The sequence below is a fragment of the Cervus elaphus genome, unplaced genomic scaffold, assembly GCF_910594005.1.
Source record: "Cervus elaphus unplaced genomic scaffold, mCerEla1.1, whole genome shotgun sequence".
Lineage (NCBI taxonomy): Eukaryota > Metazoa > Chordata > Mammalia > Artiodactyla > Cervidae > Cervus > Cervus elaphus.
The window spans coordinates 5,209,437-5,225,912 of record NW_025316781.1 but is presented as its reverse complement, the minus strand read 5'-3'; positions in this window follow the sequence as shown (position 1 = coordinate 5,225,912).

The window sequence follows — 16,476 nt, the reverse complement described above, 5'->3', positions numbered from 1 at the left end:
CATGCTCCTGGTCTTTCTTTTTTTTTTTTTTGCTCCCCACATTTTTCACACCTTTTCATGCTCCTGGTCTTTCTTTTTTTTTTTTTTTTTTGCTCCTCGCATTTTTCACACCTTTTCATGCTCCTGGTCTTTTTTTTTTTTTTTGCTCCTCGCATTTTTCACACCTTTTCATGCTCCTCGCATTTTTCACACCTTTTCATGCTCCTTGCATTTTTCACAGCTTTTCATGCTCCTGGTCTTTCTTTTTTTTTTTTTGCTCCTCCCAGTTTTCACACCTTTTCATGCTCCTGGTCTTTTTTTTTTTTTTTTTTTGCTCCTCGAATTTTTCACATCTTTTCATGCTCCTGGTCTTTTTTTTTTTTTTTTGCTCCTCGAATTTTTTACACCTTTTCATGCTCCTCGCATTTTTCACACCTCTTCATGCTCCTCGCATTTTTCCCAACTTTTCATGCTCCTCGATTTTTTCAAACCTTTTCTTGCTCCTGGTTTTTTTTTTTTTTTTGCTCCTCGCATTTTTCACACCTTTTCATGCTCCTGGTCTTTTTTTTTTTTTTTTTTTGCTCCTCGAATTTTTCACACCTTTTCATGCTCCTGGTCTTTTTTTTTTTTTTTTTTTGCTCCTCGAATTATTCACACCTTTTCATGCTCCTCGCATTTTTCACACATCTTCATGCTTCTCGCATTTTTCACAACTTTTCATGCTCCTCGCATTTTTCACACCTTTTCATGCTCCTGGTCTTTTTTTTTTTTTTGCTCCTCACATTTTTCACACCTTTTCATGCTTCTGGTCTTTCTTTTTTTTTTTTTTTTTTTGATCCTCGCATTTTTCACACCTTTTCATGCTCCTGGTCTTTCTTTCTTTCTTTTTTTTTTTTTTTGCTCCTCGCATTTTTCACACCTTTTCATGCTCCTGGTCTTTTTTTTTTTTTTTTTCCTCCTCGAATTTTTCACACCTTTTCACGCTCCTGGTCTTTTTTTTTTTTTTTGCTCCTCGAATTTTTCACACCTTATCATGCTCCTCGCATTTTTCACACCTCTTCATGCTCCTCGCATTTTTCACAACTTTTCATGCTCGTCGCATTTTTCACACCTTTTCATGCTCCTGGTCTTTCTTTTTTTTTTTTGCTCCTCGCATTTTTCACACCTTTTCATGTTCCTTGTCTTTTTTTTTTTTTTTTTTTGCTCCTCGCATTTTAACACCTTTTCATGCTCCTGGTCTTTCTTTCTTTCTTTTTTTTTTTTTTTTTGCTCCTCGCATTTTTCACACCTTTTCATGTTCCTCGTCTTTTTTTTTTTTTTTTTTTTTTGCTCCTCGCATTTTTCACACCTTTTCTTGCTCCTGGTCTTTCTTTCTTTCTTTTTTTTTTTTTTTTTTGCTCCTCGCATTTTTCACACCTTTTCATGCTCCTTGCATTTTTCACAACTTTTCATGCTCCTCGCATTTTTCACACCTTTTCATGCTCCTTGCATTTTTCACAGCTTTTCATGCTCCTGGTCTTTCTTTTTTTTTTTTTGCTCCTCCCATTTTTCACACCTTTTCATGCTCCTGGTCTTTTTTTTTTTTTTTTTTTTGCTCCTCGAATTTTTCACATCTTTTCATGCTCCTGGTCTTTTTTTTTTTTTTTTTGCTCCTCGAATTTTTCACATCTTTTCATGATCCTGGTCTTTCTTTTTTTTTTTTTGCTCCTCGCATTTTTCACACCTTTTCATGCTACTTGCATTTTTCACACCTTTTCATGCTCCTGGCCTTTTTTTTTTTTTTCCCTCGCATTTTTCACACCTTTTCATGCTCCTGGTCTTTTTTTTTTTTTTTTGCTCCTCGAATTTTTCACACCTTTTCATGCTCCTCGCATTTTTCACACCTTTTCATGCTCCTCGCATTTTTCACAACTTTTCATGCTCGTCGCATTTTTCACACCTTTTCATGCTCCTGGTCTTTTTTTTTTTTTTCGCTCCTCGAATTTTTCACACCTTTTCATGCTCCTTGCATTTTTCACACTTCTTCATGCTCCTCGCATTTTTCACAACTTTTCATGCTCGTCGCATTTTTCACACCTTTTCATGCTCCTGGTCTTTCTTTTTTTTTTTTTGCTCCCCGCATTTTTCACACCTTTTCATGCTCCTGGTCTTTCTTTTTTTTTTTTTTTTGCTCCTCGCATTTTTCACACCTTTTCATGCTCCTGGTCTTTTTTTTTTTTTTTCCTCCTCGCATTTTTCACACCTTTTCATGCTCCTGGTCTTTTTTTTTTTTTTTTTTTTGCTCCTCGAATTTTTCACACCTTTTCATGCTCCTGGTCTTTCTTTTTTTTTTTTTGCTCTTCGCATTTTTCACACCTTTTCATGCTCCTGGTCTTTTTTTTTTTTTTTTTTTTTGCTCCTCGAATTTTTCACACATTTTCATGCTCCTCGCATTTTTCACACCTCTTCATGCTCCACGCATTTTTCACAATTTTTCATGCTCGTCGCATTTTTCACACCTTTTCATGCTCCTGGTCTTTCTTTTTTTTTTTTTGCTCCTCGCATTTTTCACACCTTTTCATGCTCCTCGTCTTTTTTTTTTTTTCTCCTCGCATTTTTCACACCTTTTTATGCTCCTGGTCTTTCTTTTTTTTTTTTTTTTTTTTTTGCTCCTCGCATTTTTCACACCTTTTCATGTTCCTGGTCTTTCTTTTTTGTTTTTTCTCCTCGCATTTTTCACACCTTTTCATGCTCCTGGTCTTTCTTTTTTTTTTTTTGCTCCTCGCATTTTTCACACCTTTTCATGCTCCTCGTCTTTTTTTTTTTTTTTGCTCCTCGCATTTTTCACACCTTTTCATGCTCCTGGTCTTTCTTTTTTTTTTTTTGCTCCTCTCATTTTTCACACCTTTTCATGCTCCTCGCATTTTTCACACCTTTTCATGCTCCTCGCATTTTTCACAGCTTTTCATGCTCCTGGTCTTTCTTTTTTTTTTTTTTTTTTTTTGCTCCTCGCATTTTTCACACCTTTTCATGCTCCTGGTCTTTCTTTCTTTCTTTTTTTTTTTTTTTGCTCCTCGCATTTTTCACAACTTTTCATGCTCGTCGCATTTTTCACACCTTTTCATGCTCCTGGTCTTTCTTTTTTTTTTTTTTGCTCCTCGCGTTTTTCACACCTTTTCATGCTCCTGGTCTTTCTTTTTTTTTTTTTTGCTCCCCGCATTTTTCACACCTTTTCATGCTCCTGGTCTTTCTTTTTTTTTTTTTTTTGCTCCTCGCATTTTTCACACCTTTTCATGCTCCTGGTCTTTTTTTTTTTTTTGCTCCTCGAATTTTTCACACCTTTTCATGCTCCTCGCATTTTTCACACCTCTTCATGCTCCTCGCATTTTTCACAACTTTTCATGCTCCTCGAATTTTTCACACCTTTTCATGCTCCTGGTCTTTTTTTTTTTTTTTGCTCCTCGCATTTTTCACACCTTTTCATGCTCCTGGTCTTTTTTTTTTTTTTTTTTGCTCCTCGAATTTTTCACACCTTTTCATGCTCCTGGTCTTTTTTTTTTTTTTTTTTTGCTCCTTGAATTTTTCACACCTTTTCATGCTCCTCGCATTTTTCACACATCTTCATGCTTCTCGCATTTTTCACAACTTTTCATGCTCCTCGCATTTTTCACACCTTTTCATGCTCCTGGTCTTTTTTTTTTTTTTGCTCCTCGCATTTTTCACACCTTTTCATGCTCCTGGTCTTTCTTTTTTTTTTTTTTTTTTTGCTCCTCGCATTTTTCACACCTTTTCATGCTCCTGGTCTTTCTTTCTTTCTTTTTTTTTTTTTTTTTGCTCCTCGCATTTTTCACACCTTTTCATGCTCCTGGTCTTTTTTTTTTTTTTTTTTCCTCCTCGAATTTTTCACACCTTTTCACGCTCCTGGTCTTTTTTTTTTTTTTTGCTCCTCGAATTTTTCACACCTTATCATGCTCCTCGCATTTTTGACACCTCTTCATGCTCCTCGCATTTTTCCCAACTTTTCATGCTCGTCGCATTTTTCACACCTTTTCTTGCTCCTGGTCTTTCTTTTTTTTTTTTGCTCCTCGCATTTTTCACACCTTTTCATGTTCCTGGTCTTTTTTTTTTTTTTTTTTTTCTCCTCGCATTTTTCACACCTTTTCATGCTCTTGGTCTTTTTTTTCTCTTTTGCTCCTCGCATTTTTCACACCTTTTCATGCTCCTGGTCTTTCTTTTTTTTTTTTTGCTCCTCGCATTTTTCACACCTTTTCATGCTCCTGGTCTTTCTTTTTTTTTTTTTGCTCCTCGCATTTTTCACACCTTTTCATGCTCCTGGTCTTTCTTTCTTTCTTTTTTTTTTTTTTTTTTGCTCCTCGCATTTTTCACACCTTTTCATGTTCCTCGTCTTTTTTTTTTTTTTTTTTTGCTCCTCGCATTTTTCACACCTTTTCATGCTCCTGGTCTTTCTTTCTTTCTTTTTTTTTTTTTTTGCTCCTCGCATTTTTCACACCTTTTCATGCTCCTTGCATTTTTCACAACTTTTCATGCTCCTCGCATTTTTCACACCTTTTCATGCTCCTTGCATTTTTCACAGCTTTTCATGCTCCTGGTCTTTCTTTTTTTTTTTTTTGCTCCTCCCATTTTTCACACCTTTTCATGCTCCTGGTCTTTTTTTTTTTTTTTTTTTTTGCTCCTCGAATTTTTCACATCTTTTCTTGCTCCTGGTTTTTTTTTTTTTTTTTTTTGCTCCTCGAATTTTTCACATCTTTTCATGATCCTGGTCTTTTTTTTTTTTTTTTTTGCTCCTCGCATTTTTCACACCTTTTCATGCTACTTGCATTTTTCACACCTTTTCATGCTCCTGGTCTTTTTTTTTTTTTTCCCTCGCATTTTTCACACCTTTTCATGCTCCTGGTCTTTTTTTTTTTTTTTTGCTCCTCGAATTTTTCACACCTTTTCATGCTCCTTGCATTTTTCACACTTCTTCATGCTCCTCGCATTTTTCACAACTTTTCATGCTCCTCGCATTTTTCACAACTTTTCATGCTCGTCGCATTTTTCACACCTTTTCATGCTCCTGGTCTTTTTTTTTTTTTTTCGCTCCTCGAATTTTTCACACCTTTTCATGCTCCTTGCATTTTTCACACTTCTTCATGCTCCTCGCATTTTTCACAACTTTTCATGCTCGTCGCATTTTTCACACCTTTTCATGCTCCTGGTCTTTCTTTTTTTTTTTTTTTGCTCCCCGCATTTTTCACACCTTTTCATGCTCCTGGTCTTTCTTTTTTTTTTTTTTTGCTCCTCGCATTTTTCACACCTTTTCATGCTCGTGGTCTTTTTTTTTTTTTTTTCCTCCTCGCATTTTTCCAACCTTTTCTTGCTCCTGGTCTTTTTTTTTTTTTTTTTTTTGCTCCTCGCATTTTTCACACCTTTTCATGCTCCTGGTCTTTCTTTTTTTTTTTTTTTTTTGTTCCTCGAATTTTTCACACCTTTTCATGCTCCTCGCATTTTTCACACATCTTCATGCTCCTCGCATTTTTCACAACTTTTCATGCTCGTCGCATTTTTCACACCTTTTCATGCTCCTGGTCTTTCTTTTTTTTTTTTTGCTCCCCGCATTTTTCACACCTTATCATGCTCCTGGTCTTTCTTTTTTTTTTTTTTTTTTTTGCTCCTCGCATTTTTCACACCTCTTCATGCTCCTTGCATTTTTCACAACTTTTCATGCTCGTCGCATTTTTCACACCTTTTCATGCTCCTGGTCTTTCTTTTTTTTTTTTTTGCTCCCCACATTTTTCACACCTTTTCATGCTCCTGGTCTTTCTTTTTTTTTTTTTTTTTTGCTCCTCGCATTTTTCACACCTTTTCATGCTCCTGGTCTTTTTTTTTTTTTTTTGCTCCTCGCATTTTTCACACCTTTTCATGCTCCTGGTCTTTTTTTTCTCTTTTGCTCCTCGCATTTTTCACACCTTTTCATGCTCCTGGTCTTTCTTTTTATTTTTTTGCTCCTCGCATTTTTCACACCTTTTCATGCTCCTGGTCTTTCTTTCTTTCTTTTTTTTTTTTTTTTTGCTCCTCGCATTTTTCACAACTTTTCATGCTCCTTGCATTTTTCACAACTTTTCATGCTCCTCGCATTTTTCACACCTTTTCATGCTCCTTGCATTTTTCACAGCTTTTCATGCTCCTGGTCTTTCTTTTTTTTTTTTTGCTCCTCCCAGTTTTCACACCTTTTCATGCTCCTGGTCTTTTTTTTTTTTTTTTTTTGCTCCTCGAATTTTTCACATCTTTTCATGCTCCTGGTCTTTTTTTTTTTTTTTTGCTCCTCGAATTTTTTACACCTTTTCATGCTCCTCGCATTTTTCACACCTCTTCATGCTCCTCGCATTTTTCACAACTTTTCATGCTCCTCGAATTTTTCAAACCTTTTCATGCTCCTGGTTTTTTTTTTTTTTTGCTCCTCGCATTTTTCACACCTTTTCATGCTCCTGGTCTTTTTTTTTTTTTTTTTTTGCTCCTCGAATTTTTCACACCTTTTCATGCTCCTGGTCTTTTTTTTTTTTTTTTTTTTGCTCCTCGAATTATTCACACCTTTTCATGCTCCTCGCATTTTTCACACATCTTCATGCTTCTCGCATTTTTCACAACTTTTCATGCTCCTCGCATTTTTCACACCTTTTCATGCTCCTGGTCTTTTTTTTTTTTTTTGCTCCTCACATTTTTCACACCTTTTCATGCTCCTGGTCTTTCTTTTTTTTTTTTTTTTTTTGATCCTCGCATTTTTCACACCTTTTCATGCTCCTGGTCTTTCTTTCTTTCTTTTTTTTTTTTTTTGCTCCTCGCATTTTTCACACCTTTTCATGCTCCTGGTCTTTTTTTTTTTTTTTTTTCCTCCTCGAATTTTTCACACCTTTTCACGCTCCTGGTCTTTTTTTTTTTTTTTTGCTCCTCGAATTTTTCACCCTTATCATGCTCCTCGCATTTTTCACACCTCTTCATGCTCCTCGCATTTTTCACAACTTTTCATGCTCGTCGCATTTTTCACACCTTTTCATGCTCCTGGTCTTTCTTTTTTTTTTTTGCTCCTCGCATTTTTCACACCTTTTCATGTTCCTTGTCTTTTTTTTTTTTTTTTTTTTGCTCCTCGCATTTTTCACACCTTTTCATGTTCCTGGTCTTTCTTTCTTTCTTTTTTTTTTTTTTTTTGCTCCTCGCATTTTTCACACCTTTTCATGTTCCTCGTCTTTTTTTTTTTTTTTTTTTTGCTCCTCGCATTTTTCACACCTTTTCATGCTCCTGGTCTTTCTTTCTTTCTTTTTTTTTTTTTTTTTGCTCCTCGCATTTTTCACACCTTTTCATGCTCCTTGCATTTTTCACAACTTTTCATGCTCCTCGCATTTTTCACACCTTTTCATGCTCCTTGCATTTTTCACAGCTTTTCATGCTCCTGGTCTTTCTTTTTTTTTTTTTGCTCCTCCAATTTTTCACACCTTTTCATGCTCCTGTTCTTTTTTTTTTTTTTTTTTTTTTGCTCCTCGAATTTTTCACATCTTTTCATGCTCCTGGTCTTTTTTTTTTTTTTTTTGCTCCTCGAATTTTTCACATCTTTTCATGATCCTGGTCTTTCTTTTTTTTTTTTTGCTCCTCGCATTTTTCACACCTTTTCATGCTACTTGCATTTTTCACACCTTTTCATGCTCCTGGCCTTTTTTTTTTTTTTCCCTCGCATTTTTCACACCTTTTCATGCTCCTGGTCTTTTTTTTTTTTTTTTGCTCCTCGAATTTTTCACACCTTTTCATGCTCCTCGCATTTTTCACACCTTTTCATGCTCCTCGCATTTTTCACAACTTTTCATGCTCGTCGCATTTTTCACACCTTTTCATGCTCCTGGTCTTTTTTTTTTTTTTCGCTCCTCGAATTTTTCACACCTTTTCATGCTCCTTGCATTTTTCACACTTCTTCATGCTCCTCGCATTTTTCACAACTTTTCATGCTCGTCGCATTTTTCACACCTTTTCATGCTCCTGGTCTTTCTTTTTTTTTTTTTTGCTCCCCGCATTTTTCACACCTTTTCATGCTCCTGGTCTTTCTTTTTTTTTTTTTTTTGCTCCTCGCATTTTTCACACCTTTTCATGCTCCTGGTTTTTTTTTTTTTTTTTCCTCCTCGCATTTTTCACACCTTTTCATGCTCCTGGTCTTTTTTTTTTTTTTTTTTTGCTCCTCGAATTTTTCACACCTTTTCATGCTCCTGGTCTTTCTTTTTTTTTTTTTGCTCTTCGCATTTTTCACACCTTTTCATGCTCCTGGTCTTTTTTTTTTTTTTTTTTTTTGCTCCTCGAATTTTTCACACATTTTCATGCTCCTCGCATTTTTCACACCTCTTCATGCTCCACGCATTTTTCAAAATTTTTCATGCTCGTCGCATTTTTCACACCTTTTCATGCTCCTGGTCTTTCTTTTTTTTTTTTTGCTCCTCGCATTTTTCACACCTTTTCATGCTCCTCGTCTTTTTTTTTTTTTTCTCCTCGCATTTTTCACACCTTTTTATGCTCCTGGTCTTTCTTTTTTTTTTTTTTTTTTTTTTGCTCCTCGCATTTTTCACACCTTTTCATGCTCCTGGTCTTTCTTTTTTTTTTTTTGCTCCTCGCATTTTTCACACCTTTTCATGTTCCTCGTCTTTTTTTTTTTTTTTTTTTTTTTGCTCCTCGCATTTTTCACACCTTTTCATGCTCCTGGTCTTTCTTTCTTTCTTTTTTTTTTTTTTTTTGCTCCTCGCATTTTTCACACCTTTTCATGCTCCTTGCATTTTTCACAACTTTTCATGCTCCTCGCATTTTTCACACCTTTTCATGCTCCTTGCATTTTTCACAGCTTTTCATGCTCCTGGTCTTTCTTTTTTTTTTTTTGCTCCTCCCATTTTTCACACCTTTTCATGCTCCTTGTCTTTTTTTTTTTTTTTTTTTTTGCTCCTCGAATTTTTCACATCTTTTCATGCTCCTGGTCTTTTTTTTTTTTTTTTTGCTCCTCGAATTTTTCACATCTTTTCATGATCCTGGTCTTTCTTTTTTTTTTTTTGCTCCTCGCATTTTTCACACCTTTTCATGCTACTTGCATTTTTCACACCTTTTCATGCTCCTGGCCTTTTTTTTTTTTTTCCCTCGCATTTTTCACACCTTTTCATGCTCCTGGTCTTTTTTTTTTTTTTTTGCTCCTCGAATTTTTCACACCTTTTCATGCTCCTCGCATTTTTCACACCTTTTCATGCTCCTCGCTTTTTTCACATCTTTTCATGCTCGTCGCTTTTTTCACACCTTTTCATGCTCCTGGTCTTTTTTTTTTTTTCGCTCCTCGAATTTTTCACACCTTTTCATGCTCCTTGCATTTTTCACACTTCTTCATGCTCCTCGCATTTTTCACAACTTTTCATGCTCGTCGCATTTTTCACACCTTTTCATGCTCCTGGTCTTTCTTTTTTTTTTTTTTGCTCCCCGCATTTTTCACACCTTTTCATGCTCCTGGTCTTTCTTTTTTTTTTTTTTTTTGCTCCTCGCATTTTTCACACCTTTTCATGCTCCTGGTCTTTTTTTTTTTTTTTCCTCCTCGCATTTTTCACACCTTTTCATGCTCCTGGTCTTTTTTTTTTTTTTTTTTTTTGCTCCTCGAATTTTTCACACCTTTTCATGCTCCTGGTCTTTCTTTTTTTTTTTTTGCTCTTCGCATTTTTCACACCTTTTCATGCTCCTGGTCTTTTTTTTTTTTTTTTTTTTTGCTCCTCGAATTTTTCACACATTTTCATGCTCCTCGCATTTTTCACACCTCTTCATGCTCCACGCATTTTTCACAATTTTTCATGCTCGTCGCATTTTTCACACCTTTTCATGCTCCTGGTCTTTCTTTTTTTTTTTTTGCTCCTCGCATTTTTCACACCTTTTCATGCTCCTCGTCTTTTTTTTTTTTTTCTCCTCGCATTTTTCACACCTTTTTATGCTCCTGGTCTTTCTTTTTTTTTTTTTTTTTTTTTTGCTCCTCGCATTTTTCACACCTTTTCATGTTCCTGGTCTTTCTTTTTTGTTTTTTCTCCTCGCATTTTTCACACCTTTTCATGCTCCTGGTCTTTCTTTTTTTTTTTTTGCTCCTCGCATTTTTCACACCTTTTCATGCTCCTCGTCTTTTTTTTTTTTTTTTGCTCCTCGCATTTTTCACACCTTTTCATGCTCCTGGTCTTTCTTTTTTTTTTTTTGCTCCTCTCATTTTTCACACCTTTTCATGCTCCTCGCATTTTTCACACCTTTTCATGCTCCTCGCATTTTTCACAGCTTTTCATGCTCCTGGTCTTTCTTTTTTTTTTTTTTTTTTTTTGCTCCTCGCATTTTTCACACCTTTTCATGCTCCTGGTCTTTCTTTCTTTCTTTTTTTTTTTTTTTGCTCCTCGCATTTTTCACAACTTTTCATGCTCGTCGCATTTTTCACACCTTTTCATGCTCCTGGTCTTTCTTTTTTTTTTTTTTGCTCCCCGCATTTTTCACACCTTTTCATGCTCCTGGTCTTTCTTTTTTTTTTTTTTTGCTCCTCGCATTTTTCACACCTTTTCATGCTCCTGGTCTTTTTTTTTTTTTTTTTTTGCTCCTCGAATTTTTCACACCTTTTCATGCTCCTGGTCTTTCTTTTTTTTTTTTTGCTCTTCGCATTTTTCACACCTTTTCATGCTCCTGGTCTTTTTTTTTTTTTTTTTTTTGCTCCTCGAATTTTTCACACATTTTCATGCTCCTCGCATTTTTCACACCTCTTCATGCTCCACGCATTTTTCACAATTTTTCATGCTCGTCGCATTTTTCACACCTTTTCATGCTCCTGGTCTTTCTTTTTTTTTTTTTGCTCCTCGCATTTTTCACACCTTTTCATGCTCCTCGTCTTTTTTTTTTTTTTCTCCTCGCATTTTTCACACCTTTTTATGCTCCTGGTCTTTCTTTTTTTTTTTTTTTTTTTTTGCTCCTCGCATTTTTCACACCTTTTCATGTTCCTGGTCTTTCTTTTTTTTTTTTTCTCCTCGCATTTTTCCCACCTTTCCATGCTCCTGGTCTTTCTTTTTTTTTTTTTTGCTCCTCGCATTTTTCACACCTTTTCATGCTCCTCGTCTTTTTTTTTTTTTTTTGCTCCTCGCATTTTTCACACCTTTTCATGCTCCTGGTCTTTCTTTTTTTTTTTTTGCTCCTCTCATTTTTCACACCTTTTCATGCTCCTCGCATTTTTCACACCTTTTCATGCTCCTCGCATTTTTCACAGCTTTTCATTCTCCTGGTCTTTCTTTTTTTTTTTTTTTTTTTTTTGCTCCTCGCATTTTTCACACCTTTTCATGCTCCTGGTCTTTCTTTCTTTCTTTTTTTTTTTTTTTTGCTCCTCGCATTTTTCACACCTTTTCATGCTCCTCGCATTTTTCACACCTCTTCATGCTCCTCGCATTTTTCACAACTTTTCATGCTCGTCGCATTTTTCACACCTTTTCATGCTCCTGGTCTTTCTTTTTTTTTTTTTGCTCCTCGCATTTTTCACACCTTTTCATGCTCCTCGTCTTTTTTTTTTTTTTTGCTCCTCGCATTTTTCACACCTTTTCATGCTCCTGGTCTTTCTTTTTTTTTTTTTGCTCCTCTCCTTTTTCACCCCTTTTCATGCTCCTCGCATTTTTCACACCTTTTCATGCTCCTCGCATTTTTCACAGCTTTTCATGCTCCTGGTCTTTCTTTTTTTTTTTTTTTTTTTTTTTGCTCCTCGCATTTTTCACACCTTTTCATGCTCCTGGTCTTTCTTTTTTTTTTTTTGCTCCTCGCATTTTTCACACCTTTTCATGCTCCTGGTCTTTCTTTCTTTCTTTTTTTTTTTTTTTTTTGCTCCCCGCATTTTTCACACCTTTTCATTTTCCTCGTCTTTTTTTTTTTTTTTTTTTTGCTCCTCGCATTTTTCACACCTTTTCATGCTCCTGGTCTTTCTTTCTTTCTTTTTTTTTTTTTTTTGCTCCTCGCATTTTTCACACCTTTTCATGCTCCTTGCATTTTTCACAACTTTTCATGCTCCTCGCATTTTTCACACCTTTTCATGCTCCTTGCATTTTTCACAGCTTTTCATGCTCCTGGTCTTTCTTTTTTTTTTTTTTGCTCCTCGCATTTTTCTCACCTTTTCATGCTCCTGGTCTTTTTTTTTTTTTTTTTTTTGCTCCTCGAATTTTTCACATCTTTTCATGCTCCTGGTCTTTTTTTTTTTTTTTTTTGCTCCTCGAATTTTTCACATCTTTTCATGATCCTGGTCTTTCTTTTTTTTTTTTTTGCTCCTCGCATTTTTCACACCTTTTCATGCTACTTGCATTTTTCACACCTTTTCATGCTCCTGGTCTTTTTTTTTTTTTTCCCTCGCATTTTTCACACCTTTTCATGCTCCTGGTCTTTTTTTTTTTTTTTTTGCTCCTCGAATTTTTCACACCTTTTCATGCTCCTTGCATTTTTCACACTTCTTCATGCTCCTCGCATTTTTCACAACTTTTCATGCTCCTCGCATTTTTCACAACTTTTCATGCTCGTCGCATTTTTCACACCTTTTCATGCTCCTGGTCTTTTTTTTTTTTTTTCGCTCCTCGAATTTTTCACACCTTTTCATGCTCCTTGCATTTTTCACACTTCTTCATGCTCCTCGCATTTTTCACAACTTTTCATGCTCGTCGCATTTTTCACACCTTTTCATGCTCCTGGTCTTTCTTTTTTTTTTTTTTGCTCCCCGCATTTTTCACACCTTTTCATGCTCCTGGTCTTTCTTTTTTTTTTTTTTTGCTCCTCGCATTTTTCACACCTTTTCATGCTCCTGGTCTTTTTTTTTTTTTTTTTCCTCCTCGCATTTTTCACACCTTTTCATGCTCCTGGTCTTTTTTTTTTTTTTTTTTTTTGCTCCTCGCATTTTTCACACCTTTTCATGCTCCTGGTCTTTCTTTTTTTTTTTTTTTTTTTGTTCCTCGAATTTTTCACACCTTTTCATGCTCCTTGCATTTTTCACACTTCTTCATGCTCCTCACATTTTTCACAACTTTTCATGCTCGTCGCATTTTTCACACCTTTTCATGCTCCTGGTCTTTCTTTTTTTTTTTTTTGCTCCCCGCATTTTTCACACCTTTTCATGCTCCTGGTCTTTCTTTTTTTTTTTTTTTGCTCCTCGCATTTTTCACACCTTTTCATGCTCCTGGTCTTTTTTTTTTTTTTTTTCCTCTCCGCATTTTTCTCACCTTTTCATGCTCCTGGTCTTTTTTTTTTTTTTTTTTTTTGCTCCTCGCATTTTTCACACCTTTTCATGCTCCTGGTCTTTCTTTTTTTTTTTTTTTTTTTGTTCCTCGAATTTTTCACACCTTTTCATGCTCCTCGCATTTTTCACACATCTTCATGCTCCTCGCATTTTTCACAACTTTTCATGCTCGTCGCATTTTTCACACCTTTTCATGCTCCTGGTCTTTCTTTTTTTTTTTTTGCTCCCCGCATTTTTCACACCTTATCATGCTCCTGGTCTTTCTTTTTTTTTTTTTTTTTTTTTGCTCCTCGCATTTTTCACACCTCTTCATGCTCCTTGCATTTTTCACAACTTTTCATGCTCGTCGCATTTTTCACACCTTTTCATGCTCCTGGTCTTTCTTTTTTTTTTTTTTGCTCCCCACATTTTTCACACCTTTTCATGCTCCTGGTCTTTCTTTTTTTTTTTTTGCTCTTCGCATTTTTCACACCTTTTCATGCTCCTGGTCTTTTTTTTTTTTTTTTTTTTGCTCCTCGAATTTTTCACACATTTTCATGCTCCTCGCATTTTTCACACCTCTTCATGCTCCACGCATTTTTCACAATTTTTCATGCTCGTCGCATTTTTCACACCTTTTCATGCTCCTGGTCTTTCTTTTTTTTTTTTTGCTCCTCGCATTTTTCACACCTTTTCATGCTCCTCGTCTTTTTTTTTTTTTTTCTCCTCGCATTTTTCACACCTTTTTATGCTCCTGGTCTTTCTTTTTTTTTTTTTTTTTTTTTGCTCCTCGCATTTTTCACACCTTTTCATGTTCCTGGTCTTTCTTTTTTGTTTTTTCTCCTCGCATTTTTCACACCTTTTCATGCTCCTCGCATTTTTCACACCTCTTCATGCTCCACGCATTTTTCACAATTTTTCATGCTCGTCGCATTTTTCACACCTTTTCATGCTCCTGGTCTTTCTTTTTTTTTTTTTGCTCCTCGCATTTTTCACACCTTTTCATGCTCCTGGTCTTTCTTTTTTTTTTTTTGCTCCTCTCATTTTTCACACCTTTTCATGCTCCTCGCATTTTTCACACCTTTTCATGCTCCTCGCATTTTTCACAGCTTTTCATGCTCCTGGTCTTTCTTTTTTTTTTTTTTTTTTTTTGCTCCTCGCATTTTTCACACCTTTTCATGCTCCTGGTCTTTCTTTCTTTCTTTTTTTTTTTTTTTGCTCCTCGCATTTTTCACAACTTTTCATGCTCGTCGCATTTTTCACACCTTTTCATGCTCCTGGTCTTTCTTTTTTTTTTTTTTGCTCCCCGCATTTTTCACACCTTTTCATGCTCCTGGTCTTTCTTTTTTTTTTTTTTTGCTCCTCGCATTTTTCACACCTTTTCATGCTCCTGGTCTTTTTTTTTTTTTTTTCCTCCTCGCATTTTTCACACCTTTTCATGCTCCTGGTCTTTTTTTTTTTTTTTTTTTTGCTCCTCGAATTTTTCACACCTTTTCATGCTCCTGGTCTTTCTTTTTTTTTTTTTGCTCTTCGCATTTTTCACACCTTTTCATGCTCCTGGTCTTTTTTTTTTTTTTTTTTTTGCTCCTCGAATTTTTCACACATTTTCATGCTCCTCGCATTTTTCACACCTCTTCATGCTCCACGCATTTTTCACAATTTTTCATGCTCGTCGCATTTTTCACACCTTTTCATGCTCCTGGTCTTTCTTTTTTTTTTTTTGCTCCTCGCATTTTTCACACCTTTTCATGCTCCTCGTCTTTTTTTTTTTTTTTGCTCCTCGCATTTTTCACACCTTTTCATGCTCCTGGTCTTTCTTTTTTTTTTTTTGCTCCTCTCATTTTTCACACCTTTTCATGCTCCTCGCATTTTGCACAGCTTTTCATGCTCCTCGCATTTTTCACAGCTTTTCATTCTCCTGGTCTTTCTTTTTTTTTTTTTTTTTTTTTTGCTCCTCGCATTTTTCACACCTTTTCATGCTCCTGGTCTTTCTTTCTTTCTTTTTTTTTTTTTTTGCTCCTCGCATTTTTCACACCTTTTCATGCTCCTCGCATTTTTCACACCTCTTCATGCTCCTCGCATTTTTCACAACTTTTCATGCTCCTCGCATTTTTCACACCTTTTCATGCTCCTGGTCTTTCTTTTTTTTTTTTTGCTCCTCGCATTTTTCACACCTTTTCATGCTCCTCGTCTTTTTTTTTTTTTTCTCCTCGCATTTTTCACACCTTTTTATGCTCCTGGTCTTTCTTTTTTTTTTTTTTTTTTTTTGCTCCTCGCATTTTTCACACCTTTTCATGTTCCTGGTCTTTCTTTTTTTTTTTTTCTCCTCGCATTTTTCACACCTTTTCATGCTCCTGGTCTTTCTTTTTTTTTTTTTGCTCCTCGCATTTTTCACACCTTTTCATGCTCCTGGTCTTTCTTTCTTTCTTTTTTTTTTTTTTTGCTCCTCGCATTTTTCACACCTTTTCATGCTCCTCGCATTTTTCACACCTTTTCATGCTCCTTGCATTTTTCACAGCTTTTCATGCTCCTGGTCTTTCTTTTTTTTTTTTTTGCTCCTCCCATTTTTCACACCTTTTCATGCTCCTGGTCTTTTTTTTTTTTTTTTTTTTGCTCCTCGAATTTTTCACATCTTTTCATGCTCCTGGTCTTTTTTTTTTTTTTTTTTGCTCCTCGAATTTTTCACATCTTTTCATGATCCTGGTCTTTCTTTTTTTTTTTTTTGCTCCTCGCATTTTTCACACCTTTTCATGCTACTTGCATTTTTCACACCTTTTCATGCTCCTGGTCTTTTTTTTTTTTTTTCCCTCGCATTTTTCACACCTTTTCATGCTCCTGGTCTTTTTTTTTTTTTTTTGCTCCTCGAATTTTTCACACCTTTTCATGCTCCTTGCATTTTTCACACTTCTTCATGCTCCTCGCATTTTTCACAACTTTTCATGCTCCTCGCATTTTTCACAACTTTTCATGCTCGTCGCATTTTTCACACCTTTTCATGCTCCTGGTCTTTTTTTTTTTTTTTCGCTCCTCGAATTTTTCACACCTTTTCATGCTCCTTGCATTTTTCACACTTCTTCATGCTCCTCGCATTTTTCACAACTTTTCATGCTCGTCGCATTTTTCACACCTTTTCATGCTCCTGGTCTTTCTTTTTTTTTTTTTTGCTCCCCGCATTTTTCACACCTTTTCATGCTCCTGGTCTTTCTTTTTTTTTTTTTTTGCTCCTCGCATTTTTCACACCTTTTCATGCTCCTGGTCTT